Source organism: Salmo trutta, chromosome 34, assembly GCF_901001165.1.
Source record: "Salmo trutta chromosome 34, fSalTru1.1, whole genome shotgun sequence".
NCBI classification, from domain to species: Eukaryota; Metazoa; Chordata; class Actinopteri; order Salmoniformes; family Salmonidae; genus Salmo; species Salmo trutta.
Window position 1 is genome coordinate 4,343,977 of NC_042990.1, and position 14,267 is coordinate 4,358,243.

Consider the following 14,267-nt stretch of genomic DNA (forward strand, 5'->3'; position numbering starts at 1 on the left):
ATTAGACTAGTTTAACAGTTACAGAGCAGCTACAGTAGCCTATCAGAACAGCTGCAGTATCAGAGGCGCATAGCCTTAATTAACGGGCTACACATAATGGCTGACGACAGCCAGGTAAGGTTCATTTTAGCCTACGTTTAACGAGCGTTAGAGTTTTCCTAATTCCATCTTGTTCTAATGGCAGGTCTGCCTTAAGTGCAGAAACTATGGTTGATATTAGAAAATAAGTATGATTGGAAGTTTAGGCAAGTAATTCCAATTGTGGAATTGTTGTGGGATGTTAGCATACCATACTGCGCGTGTAACATTAGTGCCATGGAGGATTGTGCAGGTCGGCAGGTTGCTACAGTAGCCTAGTAGCATGTATTTTATAGGGATCAGATCTGGCTGACTTTTTCACCTGAGCTGCTCATTGGCTGTCCATAATGAGCCCAGCGAGCAGGATGTGTAGCTGGACTCTGCAATAATTAGCTCCCAGAGCAATTACAAATAACTATTCTTGTTTTAAAAGCGTCATTACAACTAGCAACATGACATTCAGTCACCTCTAAGCAGGAATCAGTAGAAACGCTATGTGTTGGATTTGTCCATGTCTCGCTAAATTAACCTAGCTACCATAACAGCTGTGGAAAATTTATTCTGCAGTTTTAAGGGATCTCTCTGAACGTTTTAGATGATACAGTGGAACTTCGTCCTCTGGATGAAGAACTATACATCTCGGCTTGGCTTCATTGCATTATTGCTTGGGAAACGTTGACATGCCCTTTTTGTTGACGGATGGATGAAAATAATGTCATTATAGTATCATTATACATAGGCTAGCAGGAAAATCCGCATGAGATACCCATAGAACTGAGCCCTGCTCCATTTCAGCACCATGCCGCAGTCTCAGGTGCTGCCCAGACTCTAAACATTTCAGCACCATGGCACATTCCCGACGCCTAGAATGGTGTCAGCTCTATGCAGCGGACAGCTCCATAATGCTGAAATAGTTAAAGCCCCCTAGAACGTCATTGATTTTAAATTATTCTAAGTGCAAGTGGTTATAATTTATTGCATGTCCTAGTTTTGCAGCTTTGCAACCTCAGAATTATAGCTAATGGATTGCAGCGAGTTACGTTTTTGTGCATGGTGATGAATGAGGATGCTTGATAAACCATAAATTAAACGCAAAAACGTGCACTTACAAATATTTTCCTTTGGCAGAACTTTGACAAGCTATGATCTGTTTTCTAATGACATTGACAATTCATATAGACATTAGACTTAGGCCTAATTGGGACATCATGTGTGTATGACATCTCTGAGGAATGCCCTTGCTTCAGCCAATCGGAATCGAGAATTCAACAATGCTTTGGCATAATTCAAGGACGTTCATATTCATGTAACCCTCTCACCAGGCTCGAATATGACTCTCACAATATTAACCTCTATAGGGTCGGCGGGACGAAATCGTCCCACCTACTCAACAGCCAGTGGAATCCCGTGGCGCGTTATTCAAATTCCTTAGAAATGCTATTACTTCAATTTCTCAAACATATGACTATTTTACACCATTTTAAAGACAAGACTCTCGTTAATCTAACCACACTGTCCGATTTCAAAAAGGCTTTACAACGAAAGCAAAACATTAGATTATGTCAGCAGAGTACCCAGACAGAAATAATCAGACACCCATTTTTCAAGCTAGCATATAATGTCACATAAACCCAAACCACAGCTAAATGCAGCACTAACCTTTGATGATCTTCATCAGATGACAACACTAGGACATTATGTTATACAATACATGCTTGTTTTGTTCAATCAAGTTCATATTTATATCAAAAACCAGTTTTTTACATTAGCATGTGACGTTCAGAACTAGCATACCCCCCGCAAACTTCCGGTGAATTTACTAAATTACTCACGATAAACGTTCACAAAAAACACAACAATTATTTTAAGAATTATAGATACAGAACTCCTCTATGCACTCGCTATGTCCCGATTTTAAAATAGCTTTTCGGTGAAAGCAATATTCTGAGTAGATAGCCCGGCATCACAGGGCTAGCTATTTAGACACCCACCAAGTTTAGCCCTGACCAGTCAGATTTACTATAAGAAAAATGTTATTACCTTTGCTGTTCTTCATCAGAATGCACTCCCAGGACTTCTACTTCAATAACAAATGTTGGTTTGGTTCAAAATAATCCATAGTTATGTTCAAATATCCTCTGTTTTGTTCGTGCGTTCAAGACACTATCCGAATGGTAAAAAAGGGTGACGCGCATGACGCATTTCGTGACAAAAAAATTCTAAATATTCCATTACCGTACTTCGAAGCATGTCAACCGCTGTTTAAAATCAATTTTTATGCCATTTTTCTCGTTAAAAAGCGATAATATTCCGACCGGGAAAGCGTGTTTACGTTCAAAGAGAGAGAAAATAAAAACATGGGATCCCCTCGTGCACGAGCCTCAGTCTGATGGTACTCTGACCGGCCACTATCCAAACGTGCTAATGTTTTTCAGCCAGAGGCTGGAATTACATCATTCAGCTTTTTCCCGGGTTCTGAGAGCCTATGGGAGCCGTAGGAAGTGTCACGTTACAGCAAAGATCCTCAGTTTTCAATAAACAGAGCCAAGAAGAACAAGAACTTGTCAGACAGGCCACTTCCTGTAAGGAATCTTCTCAGGTTTTTGCCTGCCATATGAGTTCTGTCACAGACACCATTCAAACAGTTTTAGAAACTTTAGGGTGTTTTCTATCCAAAGCCAATAATTATATGCATATTCTAGTTACTGGGCAGGAGTAGTAACCAGATTAAATCGGGTACGTTTTTTATCCGGCCGTGCAAATACTGCCCCCTATCCCCAACAGGTTAACTTATGCAGAGTATCTCAGTAGCATGGGATGTTAGGTGAGAAGGACATCTCCAATAAGAATTCCTATTGTAAACTATCTAGGGTTTTGACAATAGGGTATTACTTCAGATTAAATGATTATAGGTTTCTGTTATTGAATCAGGATAAACCATCCCATGCATTAAATGAAATTGAAACAATCAATGACTCCACCAAGACAATATACATAATGTTCCATATGTGTATTAAAACATTTTTAAACACAAATACATTTTCAGACACATCAAAAGAAAAAAAAATAAACCCCAATGAGTCCAAATTATTTCAAGTTTGCTTAAATCGGGGGTCGGCAACCCGCGGCTCTAGAGCCGCATGCGGCTCTTTAGCGCCGCCCTAGTGGCTCCCTGGAGCTTTTTCAAAATATGAAAATGGAAAAAGATGGTGTGAATATATTTTTTGTTTTAATATAATTTATTATCCAATGCTGTAAAAATGTGTATAATAAATATTTAATTTCAACATTTCTGTCAACGAAGATTTACGTCATAGCCTGCGACACACGTTTCTTTCAGCTCGGCGTAGTGCCAGACAGGTGGCTGTTGCAAACAAACCGGCGGGTGTGTCATGGGCCATGGATCCCAAAGGGAAAAAGAGAAAGATAGCTGTGGAGAACAGAGGATTCCACAATTATTGGACCGAATCATTTGCTTTCATTGCCAATGCGGAAGGATTGCCTGCATGTTTGCTTTGTAATGAGAAGTTGTCAAATAACAAAAAGAGTAACGTGGAAAGACATTTCCATTCTTCCTGACAGTTATAGGAACATGAAGAAATATGCATTTGGAGTATTATCCATCTTTGGATCAACATACCTGTGCGAGCAGATATTCTCAAACATGAACTACATAAATCCAAATACCGCACCCGCCTCACAGATGAGAGCTTGCAGTCCTGCGTGAAGATTAAAGTTACATTTTACATGCCCGATGTTGAGAAGCTGTCCAGTGATGTCCGAAAACAGAAGTCACATTAAACGGGTATGAACACAATCCTGTCATAGGCACATATTTAGTAACAAAGTGGCTGTTTTTATAAAGTGATTTCTAATTTTTGTCAGTATATATTTGGAATGACACATAGGGATATTATTGTGTTTTGTTGCTCAGGTCTGAGGATGGCTGCATTGTATTGTGCGTGTCAAAAGAGAAGAGGGTGCTGCTGCATTTTACCCTTGCACATTTGCACAAAACTAAAGAGAAGAGGATAATGCACAGAAATCGAACTTAAACTGTATTATTTTAATTTGATATACTTTACCTTTTCAAAAGGATGCTGTTTTATTGCACTCTGTCTGTTGCCCAGATAAGGGGGAAAAGAGAAGAGGATTGTATCGTATTATTGAGGATTGAAAAGGACTGCATTTTATTTCCATGGGGAGGTCTGAAATTACAGGAGGTCTATTATGCACGTTGCACATTTTGTTGTTGTTTTTTCGAATCCTAAAATAAAAATGACATCAAAAATCTGATTTATCTATTGTATTTCTATAATTTCATCAATGCAACGAAACATAATACATTAATATTATAATGGAAGTTAAACTTAAAGCACCATCGTACAGCAGAGTAGTCACGTGGTGAGTCATTCTCTCCAGGATGCGCTGCAGGTAAAATAAACGTTTAATCATGAATGCTCATTATGTATTTATAGCCTACTTATCATTTTGATAGTAGGCTAATATAGACACTTACAGCATGTGTTGCCTTTATTATAAGGCTTATATAAGGCTTTTCATTTTTTGCGGCTCCAGACAGATTTTTTTTGGTCCAATATGGCTCTTTCAACATTTTGGGTTGCCGACCCATGGCTTAAATGAACCGTTGGCGCGCGTTGGAGCTCAAAAAAAATGACGACACCCAAAAATATCCTGAAGCACCTCACGTTGTGGTTACTCACTGCTTGGTTGATATTCCCTCAGCGAAGTATGGCAGTTCCGTGCAGGTTTCCTCACAAAGTCCAAGGCAAGCACATCTACCCATGCAGACAGTACTCCTTAGCCGTAACCGATATCGCATGGGAACACGAACTCGTTAAGTTTCCCAAGCAATTATCTCCCGGTGTCACGCGATGCTAGGCTAACCTCAATGCTTGCAAATACCTCCACGACGAGACGGTAGCTTCAGTCTTTACTAAGTTTTAACAAAATTATAACAACTCTTTTATAAAATAAAACATGTCTTAGTAAGTATGGGTTTTGTTCTAGTTCTGTCGTCTTCTTTTATAACTTTTCTTTACCAACCGTTGTAAGCTAAAAACGTCCATCCTTTCATCAACGTCTTTTTCCCTCTCCTTTCTTCCCAGGCCTCCCGCTCACCAGGTCAACTCCCATTGGCCACAACTTAACAGGCGACCTTATTGGTAAAAACTTACACTTCAAAGTAAAACGAACTATACACTTATACATTAAATAAATATTTCTACAAAAAACATAATGCATTAACAACATTACAGTTTAGGAGCAATTCAATCATCTTTTAAATATATAACCAATTATTTATAACAAATAAACTCAATACCTGCTTCAAACAAGGGTATTACATTCACTTCAGTTGTCTGCCGATGGTTCACTGACGTTTTTTCAAAGGAGATATTAGTATTACCTATAAATAGCCTACAACAATAAGCTACACATCATGTCAGACAACAGCAAGGTATGGTTCATTTAGCCTATTTGAGTTTAGAGGAGAAATTACTAACAGTATAGTAGGTCACTACCACAGCAATAGGTCTCACTGGTTTGATCCATGGACTGAAATCTGACCACTATTGCCATTTTGTTTAAAATAGGAGCGAATAAGTTGTTTTATGAAGTCACAACCTAAGACTGCTATTGACCTCTCATTTATCCACCAGAGCGTGAAATGGGAGGATTCCCCGGATGATCAAAATAAAGTTGTGGAGAATATGAAGGATGAAACAGAGACACATGAGAACAACAAGAACAGGACTGGAGGCAAGGTAAGAAATATGCTGTCCTTTACACATCCTCTGCCTACTTAGGCACAGATCTAGGATTAGTTTACTATCACTAAATCCTAACCTTAAAGCATTAGGAGGAGACGCTACACTGACCTTAGATCTGCTATGAGACCTATAATCTGTTGTCATGTAGGCTAAACGTAAGTCCAGTGGCAGTGCCAAGAAGACTTCCGTGGAGGAGGACAGCAGCATTGGTGCAGGTCCGAGATTACTTCATGTTGGGTGCAGGTTGTGTTCAAATTCATCAGCACTGATCTGAGAAGATAGTATCTATATAGGTGAAAGCAATATAGTGGAGGCCCGCAGAGAGATGTGCTTTTACCTGTCCAGTGCAATCAAATCACTAAAGGTGAAGGAAATTAGATATAAAGTTCAGATTCAACTTTAGATTTCTCTTTGCGGATTCCCAGAGTCTTCTCAGACACCCGGGTGTGGTTTCCGGGAAAGGGGATCTATCATTGAGCAGCTGGAGAAGGAGGCTCAGAGGACTCTAATGCCTTCTCTCAAGATTGGGACATGCTGTGCCCCAATCCTCCTCTCCTTCCTGAGGAGTCTAACTGATGAGCAAGTCCCATGTCTTTCTCCAACCTCACATACAACAACTCTGAATTTATAGTCATAGTGCACCTTCTAACCACAAATGCGATTTCAAACACTACACCTAACCCTAACATCACCGTAACCACACCCCTAACTCTTCCTGTAAATCAAGAACAAAATGGCTCATGTACTTGCTAATAGCTTAATTAAATACACTTTTATTTTCCCTAACATGGCTATCTAGTGACTCCACTAACTCAACACCAGTGTGCAGCTAAAATATGTTTCCTTTCTTTTCTTTTCTCTAGCCAATGGAGAGTGATTCAGCATGGCATGAAAAATAACGTAAGTCTCTCCACATAAGGTTCTGGTCAAAAGTAGTGCGCTATGTAGGGAACGGTGTCATGGAATTGATTGATTGACAAAAACATTACTCTGTTTGTTGGCCATAGCTCACATTCGAGCAGCTCTCCATGCTGTGTCTGAAGATTGTTAAGGTCGTGACCCAGACAGCCCTCCGCATTCTCCTACCAGCGCTAGCTCGTATCATGGGTGTGGACCTGAGGAGTGGGGCAGCCTCCCCAGAATCCCAGTGCTCTCTGACAGGGTCTGAGGATTCCTTAGGCAGTCTGGATGAGCGAGAGAAAGGCTGCTGATCAGTGAGATGAACTACTGGACTAAGGAGAGGAGGAGGAATGGCAGTGCAGGGTGCCGCCAAAAATCCACTCGCAGAACCTCATCACCATGCTGGTCGCCTAAGAGGTATGTTCAGAGCAATATTTGAACTTAATAATTGCAAGACCTGACCCATACTTATCATAAATTATTAAACTTGGAATTCATACCTTGTAGTTTGAAGTTCTGGTCAGAAATGTTGCCCCTGAGGGGGTGGGTCCAGGTGAAAATAATTTTTAACTGGGTTAGCCATAAAGTAATCTATGAATAAATAGATCAGGTACATGCCTTAAAGAATTAATCATATTCTGATGTCGTACAAACATCAAAATCTTGCAAAACTCGTGTCAGTTGGCTTTAGGCTTCTAGAACTACGGTGGTATGAGAAGTAAACCATCATTGCTCTCATTTGACTTTGAAGCTCACTAATGACCCAGATTAGATACCAGCTGGCTGGTCACATTTGCATGGCATAAGTGGTGATTGTGTGTTTATCTTCAAGTTCCCAGACCTCATTGCAGAGTTTGCCAGCAACTAGAGAGGCTCCCCTCATGGAGTAACCTCTGAAAGCTCTCTTTGGGGTAACGGAAGAGAGCCTCCTGATATCCCTGGTTGAGGGTCACTCCAACCCCACCTCCTCCAGCTCTTCCGAGTTGAGCTATGCTATCGCGGGAGAGGTAGTACACCAGCTTAACTCTGGCCTCTCAGTGGCCATTCAGGCCAGCTCGGGGAGTTGCCCCCCTATGGACAGTCAGGACATAGCAGCAGGCAAGGAGGTCATTCGGGTAGCCTCGGTGCAGATCCTGGCCGAGCTACAGAGCCAAACGTCTGAGCCAGAGTGGGTAGGGTTTATCGAGCCCCTCATGGACCCTGTGACCGATGATGTGCTGAATGCCATTGTCGGCACAATGGACAAAATGGCACAGGACTACAACATCCTATTGGATCTGGCCAAGAAGATGACAATCTTGGGGTCTAAATTTCTGACCAATCTTCAATGTGACCTTGATGTTGAGTGTCCATCTGGGAAAGAAGGGACCACTCACTTTCTCAAAGAGACTGGATCCTCTAGCAGTGTGGTGTCCAGAAAGCATCAGACCCCTCTCTAGCCCCGACTTTCAGTCTAAAGCCCTCAAGGCGGTGAGCACCATCCTTACAAGGAAATGTCAGCAGCTCTTCTGGCGTGGCTCCTTCCTCTAGGCCTTCTAGTGCTGCTCCTAGCCTTACTGAAGCTCCCCTGAATACCAGCTGCAACAGCCCTGAACATTTGTAAGCTCCACTGCCACAGTGATTGTTAAGGCATTTGTGGGAGGCATGGAGACGATAGCATCATTTGAAGGCAAATGTGAAGCAGTTGATTGGCCAGTTCCTGTAAATGACCACAAAACAGGGTTTTCACAGAAGATAACCTCTCTCCAGCCCGCACACTCTATGGCCTTATACGAGCAAAGCTGAGGGACCTTTTAACTCTATACGCTCGAGAAGAGGTGTGGCTAAGGATGCTTCTCTTCAGGAGTCTTCAGACACCCTGGAAAAGGCAACTGTTTCAACTGTTGAGGTCCAGTTACCCAGCAACAAACTTAGTAGAGTTCCCAGTGAGAGCCAACCAATACCAGCTCTCTGTCTCTCCAATCTGGATACCAGCACTCAAGAAGTTCTTAGCAGTGTTTTTTCCATCTACTAGTCAGAGTTATCAAAAGTGGAGAGTAAATGCTTGGCCGTTGTCAGTTCATCTGATGAGTCCCTAGATGCTTGTTGGCTTGTTGATGGTGTCCTATCAAAGCTTGATGACTATACTATTTCCCAGTCACCCTCACCCAATGAAGACTTGAGTGTGAGTACTCAATGTTCTCAACTGAGCTCAGAAGAGAGTGTCAGAATCACACAGTCCTCTACTAGTCTGATTCAGAGCATAAGAAGCTCTCTAGCAATGACTTTCAGACTCAGGCAGAAGAGGCAGTGAGTAAAGTGCTGATGAGATCCAGTCATTCCTTTATCACACAGATCAGCCATACTGGTCTTCAGAAAAGTCTGCAGGCTGGCTTATCATCTAGCTCGCCATCAGAGATTGCCTCCATTGTCCTCTCAGAATACAGCCCCTGGATTAGTGGAAACCTTTGTCAAAGGAAATGGCGACTATTTTCCAGAAAATGAGTCCACTGACACTGTGCTCCTGGAAAGAAGTGGGAGAGGTTTGCAGTGCTCCCACGGGGCTCCCAACTGGATGATACTGAATTGAGTGTTCAAATATCAGAAGAGAAGCTTTGGTCAACAGCTAAGACCATCTGCGTCAATATGAAGAACATACTTAAGGATTTCTTCACAGGGCTGAAGCCCATCCGGATCCGAAAGGACAGAAAATGCTTCTTCCAAAGAGACCCTTGGGGAAATCCTGGTTGCTATCCAGAGTGAAATCTCAAACTTAGGGCGAATTAAGGATTCCAGGGGCTCCTTCAGATCAACGATATGGTAGGAACTATGCTGAAGGAGTTGAGAAAAGTGAGGATGACAGTGAACAAGTCTGCCAAGACATCCCTAGAACCTGTTCATCTTTGTCCACTTCTTTGAAGGTCGTAGTTCCTTGTCTAGCTCTTCAAAGGGTCCTAGGTCAGAGTGTTAGTTAGAGATCAACTCCCCTGGCACTCCCATCCCTGACGAAGTGCCTTTTGATCTGACCTGCCCCATCGTCAGGAGCTCCTGCATCGACACCAGGGACTCTAAAATGCCAGAGATTTCTACAAGTGACCTAAGGACAAAGATGATGGCACACACAGATGAACCCCTGCATCGTAACAGTCCAATGACTGACAGCAGCCGACCCACCGAGTGCTAAGCCTCTTTTCGATCCTCCACTACTCCATCTTTCACCAGCAAGGGAACCTCTTTGGTACCAAAGGGAGATGGGATTGACATTGAAGAGAGGAGGTGAGCATCCCCAGCAGCTCTGGCCATCTGAGGGAGCTCTTAATCAGCCCAGACATCAGCAGTGCCACTGCATTCCCACTGCAGTACTTGATGGACTCCAGCAAAGATGATGTCATCTGTTGGTCACCGTACTGGTGATAAGGTTGCTATCGAAGATCAGACCCTCAGCCCTAGATGGACCCTTCCAACAGGCACCAGACATGACCAGAACATCTCAGCAACTCATCAGACAAGTCCTGTCTGAGTTCTGTGCTGCATCCAGATTCTCCAGGACACAGGAATATTCCCAGAACCTGCACATCCACAGGGTTGGTCAGAGGTGTACATAAAAACTTGATGGAGGAGTTTGGCTCTTATAACACCCTGCAAGCAGCTATTTCCTCCCAGGACCCTGCATTTGACAGAGTCTGTAAAGTCCTTGACCCCAGCAGCTGGTACAGGGACGCAAGGAGGCGTCAAGACCAGCTTCTGCTGCAACAAACCCAGCAGACCAGGCTGAGACAGAGAGGGGGGGCTGAGCAGAAAGCAAGAAGGAGCTTCCTTTGCTTTTCAATGACCAAACTCAGGATCAACTTCAAGGTATAGCAGGGAGTTAGCATTTGTTTTTTGTTCCAGTTAGGTGCTGATGTATTGATGTGGCTATGATAAGACAATATATGAGATAAATATGTTTTATTCATCACTAAATTGTTGCCTTGGATTCAGAAGTGTTCCATTTCTTTATATATTCTCTGTACCATTTTCTTTACCTTTCTCCTGTTAGCGTTCCAAGAGAGGAAACAAAAAGGACTGCCATTCAGTCCAGGAACAGACTGAGATTACCTCTACTGATGGACATTGCATAGGTAAGGATGTTTTAGAGCTCTGCTATAGCTTGTAGTTTTGTTTAGGTGTGTGTTAGAAACATAGAGTATGCCTACCAAACTCATTGCACTATTATTTATCAAAGTTATTATACTGTATTTCTCTCTCTCTCTCTCTCTCTCTCTATCCATTTTCTCTTGTGTTTCTAGCTCCACACATTGAGGCTCATGGTGCTGAATCTCCAGTTGGAGAGGTTTCTCCCTCCATATCTCAGCCTATCAAAAAAACAATCCTTGATTGTCAGGGTCTTTTCAGCAATGATGAAGCCATTCAGGCGCTTCACCAAGAAGAACCTGTAACCTGTTACGCTGCATGAAGAACTACTTTTGTAACAGCAAGGACTTTTGACAAGAGGAATTCTGCATGTCTACCCTTTCAAAGTATATTTCATCAAATAAATGCAATTGTTTTACAAGAGTTTCAAGTGGTTGGATGCTTGGTAGCACCAGAAGCAGCTTTTCTCAGAGAAATGCACTAGTTCCCCCTTGGTTACACATTTATTGTGCAGTTTTTGAGTTGGCAGGAATTGGGGCGGCAGATAGGACTTGTGGTTAGAGTGTGGGTCAGCAACCGCAGAGGTTGCTAGATCAAATCCCTGAGCTGACAAGGTAAAAATCTGTTGTTCTGCCCCTGAACAAGGCAGTTAACCCCCTGTTCCTAGGCTGCCACTGTAAATAAGAATTTGTTCTTAACAACTTGTCTTGTAAAAAACTAAAATAACCAGAGCTTGTCTCTAATACAATAGTTTCTGCATAGACCGTCAGATAACCAGATGTTCTCTATTAATTTAGTTAGATGACAGTTCCTGATTCTGAGATACTATAAATCAACAGACCTTGAGAGGAGATACAACCACATCTGTTGATCCATTTCACAGGTTTCTGGTGGTTTCTAAGCATTCTACATGTGTTGGTGAAGGAGGGTGGGATCTCTCCAGAGCATCTAATTACATCAATCATGTCTTGCCATGCATGTGATATGAGATAATGTTATGCACCACACAAATATATATTGCCTAAGGCTGCAGTGCTATACTCCATGGAAACAGTGCTCATTGTTCATTTACATGATGGATATATGCTACTCCATTTCATACAATCAATCATCAATCAATCAGTACAATTTATTTATAAAGTCCTTTTTATATCAGCAGTTGTCACAAAGTGCTTATTTAGACACCCAGCCTAAAACCCCAAATAGCATGCAATGCAGATTTATAAGCACGGTGGCTGAGAAAACTCCCTAGAAAAGCGGAACCTAGGAAGAAACCTAGAGAGGAACCAGGCTCTGAGGGGTGGCTATTCCTCTTCTGGCTGTGCCGGTGGAGATTATAAGCGTACATGACCATTAAGGCCAGATTGTTCTTCAAGTACTGTAGTTCAAAACGTTCTTCAAGATGACCAGCAAGGTCAAATAATAATGTGGTTATAGAGGGTGAAACAGGTCAGCACCCATCAGGAGTAAATGTCAGTTGGCTTTGTCATAGCCGAACATTCAGAGGTCGAGAGGTAGAGAGAGAGGTGGGGAGAGAGAGAGAGAAGAGAGAGGGGATGGGAGATGGAGAGAGAGAGAGAGGTCAGGTGAGAGAAAGACGAGAGAGGTGGGAGAGAGATATAGTGGAGAGAGAGAGAGGTGGGAGAGAGATGAGAGAGTGGGGAGAGGGGGGGGAGAGGGAGAGAGCTGAGTGAGATAGAGAGAGAGAGAGAGATCGAAACTGAAGGTCCATGACAAAGTATCACGTCCGGAGAATCACACATGCCTCTTCATGTGATACATGATGTTTGGCTGTGATGTGCGAAGTGTTATCTAATGGGTTTGGTGATTGTTCTGTGTGAAGCCGTATTCTGCATTGCATCATGGAATGTGATGTGAAATCCCTGGGCCTATGGCTGTTGAGCTACTCCACTGCACTGCTGCTGTGAGCAGGAGTGGGAGAGAAGCCATGCTTTTATTAGACTCTTCTTCTGTCACTCATTCTCCTGCTCTCCCAACTCAAGGCTGCCAAATATTTTGAAGAGTGGTTAAAGAGGTGGCTGTGTGCACACACACTTAGACTCCAACTCTATTTACAGTGAAAAGGATTTGATCCCCTGCTGATTTTGTACGTTTGCCCACTGACAAAGAAATGATCAGTCTATAATTTTAATGGTAGGTTTATTTGAACAGTGAGAGACAGAATCACCAACAACAAAAATCCGGGAAAACGCATGTCAAAATGTTATAAATTGATTTGCATTTTAATGAGGGAAATAAGTATTTGACCCCTCTGCAAAACATGACTTAGTACTTGGTGGCAAAACCCTTGTTGGCAATCACAGAGGTCAGACCTTTCTTGTAGTTGGCCACCAGGTTTGCACACATCTCAGGAGGGATTTTGTCCCACTCCTCTTTGCAGATCTTCTCCAAGTCATTAAGGTTTCGAGGCTGACGTTTGGCAACTCGAACCTTCAGCTCCTTCCACAGATTTTCTATGGGATTAAGGTCTGGAGACTGGCTAGGCCACTCCAGGACCTTAATGTGCTTCTTCTTGAGCCACTCCTTTGTTGCCTTGGCCGTGTGTTCTGGGTCATTGTCATGCTTGGAATACACATCCACGACCTATTTTCAGGGAAGGAGGTTCTCACCCAAGATTTGGCGGTACGTGGCCCCGTCCATCGTCCCTTTGATGCGGTGAAGTTGTCCTGTCCCCTTAGCAGAAAAACACCCCCAAAGCATAATGTTTCCACCTCCATGTTTGATGGTGGGGATGGTGTTCTTGGGGTCATAGGCAGCATTCCTCCTCCTCAAACACGGCGAGTTGAGTTGATGCCAAAGAGCTCCATTTTGGTCTCATCTGACCACAACACTTTCACCCAGTTGTCCTCTGAATCATTCAGATCTTCATTGGCAAACTTCAGACGGGCATGTATATGTGCTTTCTTGAGCAGGGGGACCTTGCGGGCGCTGCAGGATTTCAGTCCTTCACGGCGTAGTGTGTTACCAATTGTTTTTCTTGGTGACTATGGTCCCAGCTGCCTTGAGATCATTGACAAGATCCTCCCGTGTAGTTCTGGGCTGATTCCTCACCGTTCTCATGATCATTGCAACACCACGAGGTGAGACCTTGCATGGAGCCCCAGCCGAGGGAGATTGACAGTTCTTTTGTGTTTCTTCCATTTGCGAATAATCGCACCAACTGTTGTCACATTCTCACCAACCTGCTTGACGATTGTCTTGTAACCTATTCCAGCCTTGTGTAGGTCTACAATCTTGTCCCTGACATCCTTGGAGAGCTCTTTGGTCTTGGCCATGGTGGAGAGTTTGGAATCTGATTGATTGATTGCTTCTGTGGACAGGTGTCTTTTATACAGGTAACAAGGTGAGATTAGGAGCACTCCC

The 14,267-nt window shown here is 42.9% G+C and overlaps 1 long non-coding RNA gene across 1 annotated transcript; it reads left to right on the forward strand.

Annotated features, from left to right (window-relative positions):
* Nucleotides 1-10,533: 10,533 nt before the first annotated feature.
* Nucleotides 10,534-11,222, forward strand: LOC115173363 (uncharacterized). The gene is made up of 3 exons (XR_003871595.1): nucleotides 10,534-10,604; nucleotides 10,789-10,870; nucleotides 11,039-11,222. It is a non-coding gene; the product is annotated as an uncharacterized LOC115173363 (long non-coding RNA).
* Nucleotides 11,223-14,267: the final 3,045 nt, after the last annotated feature.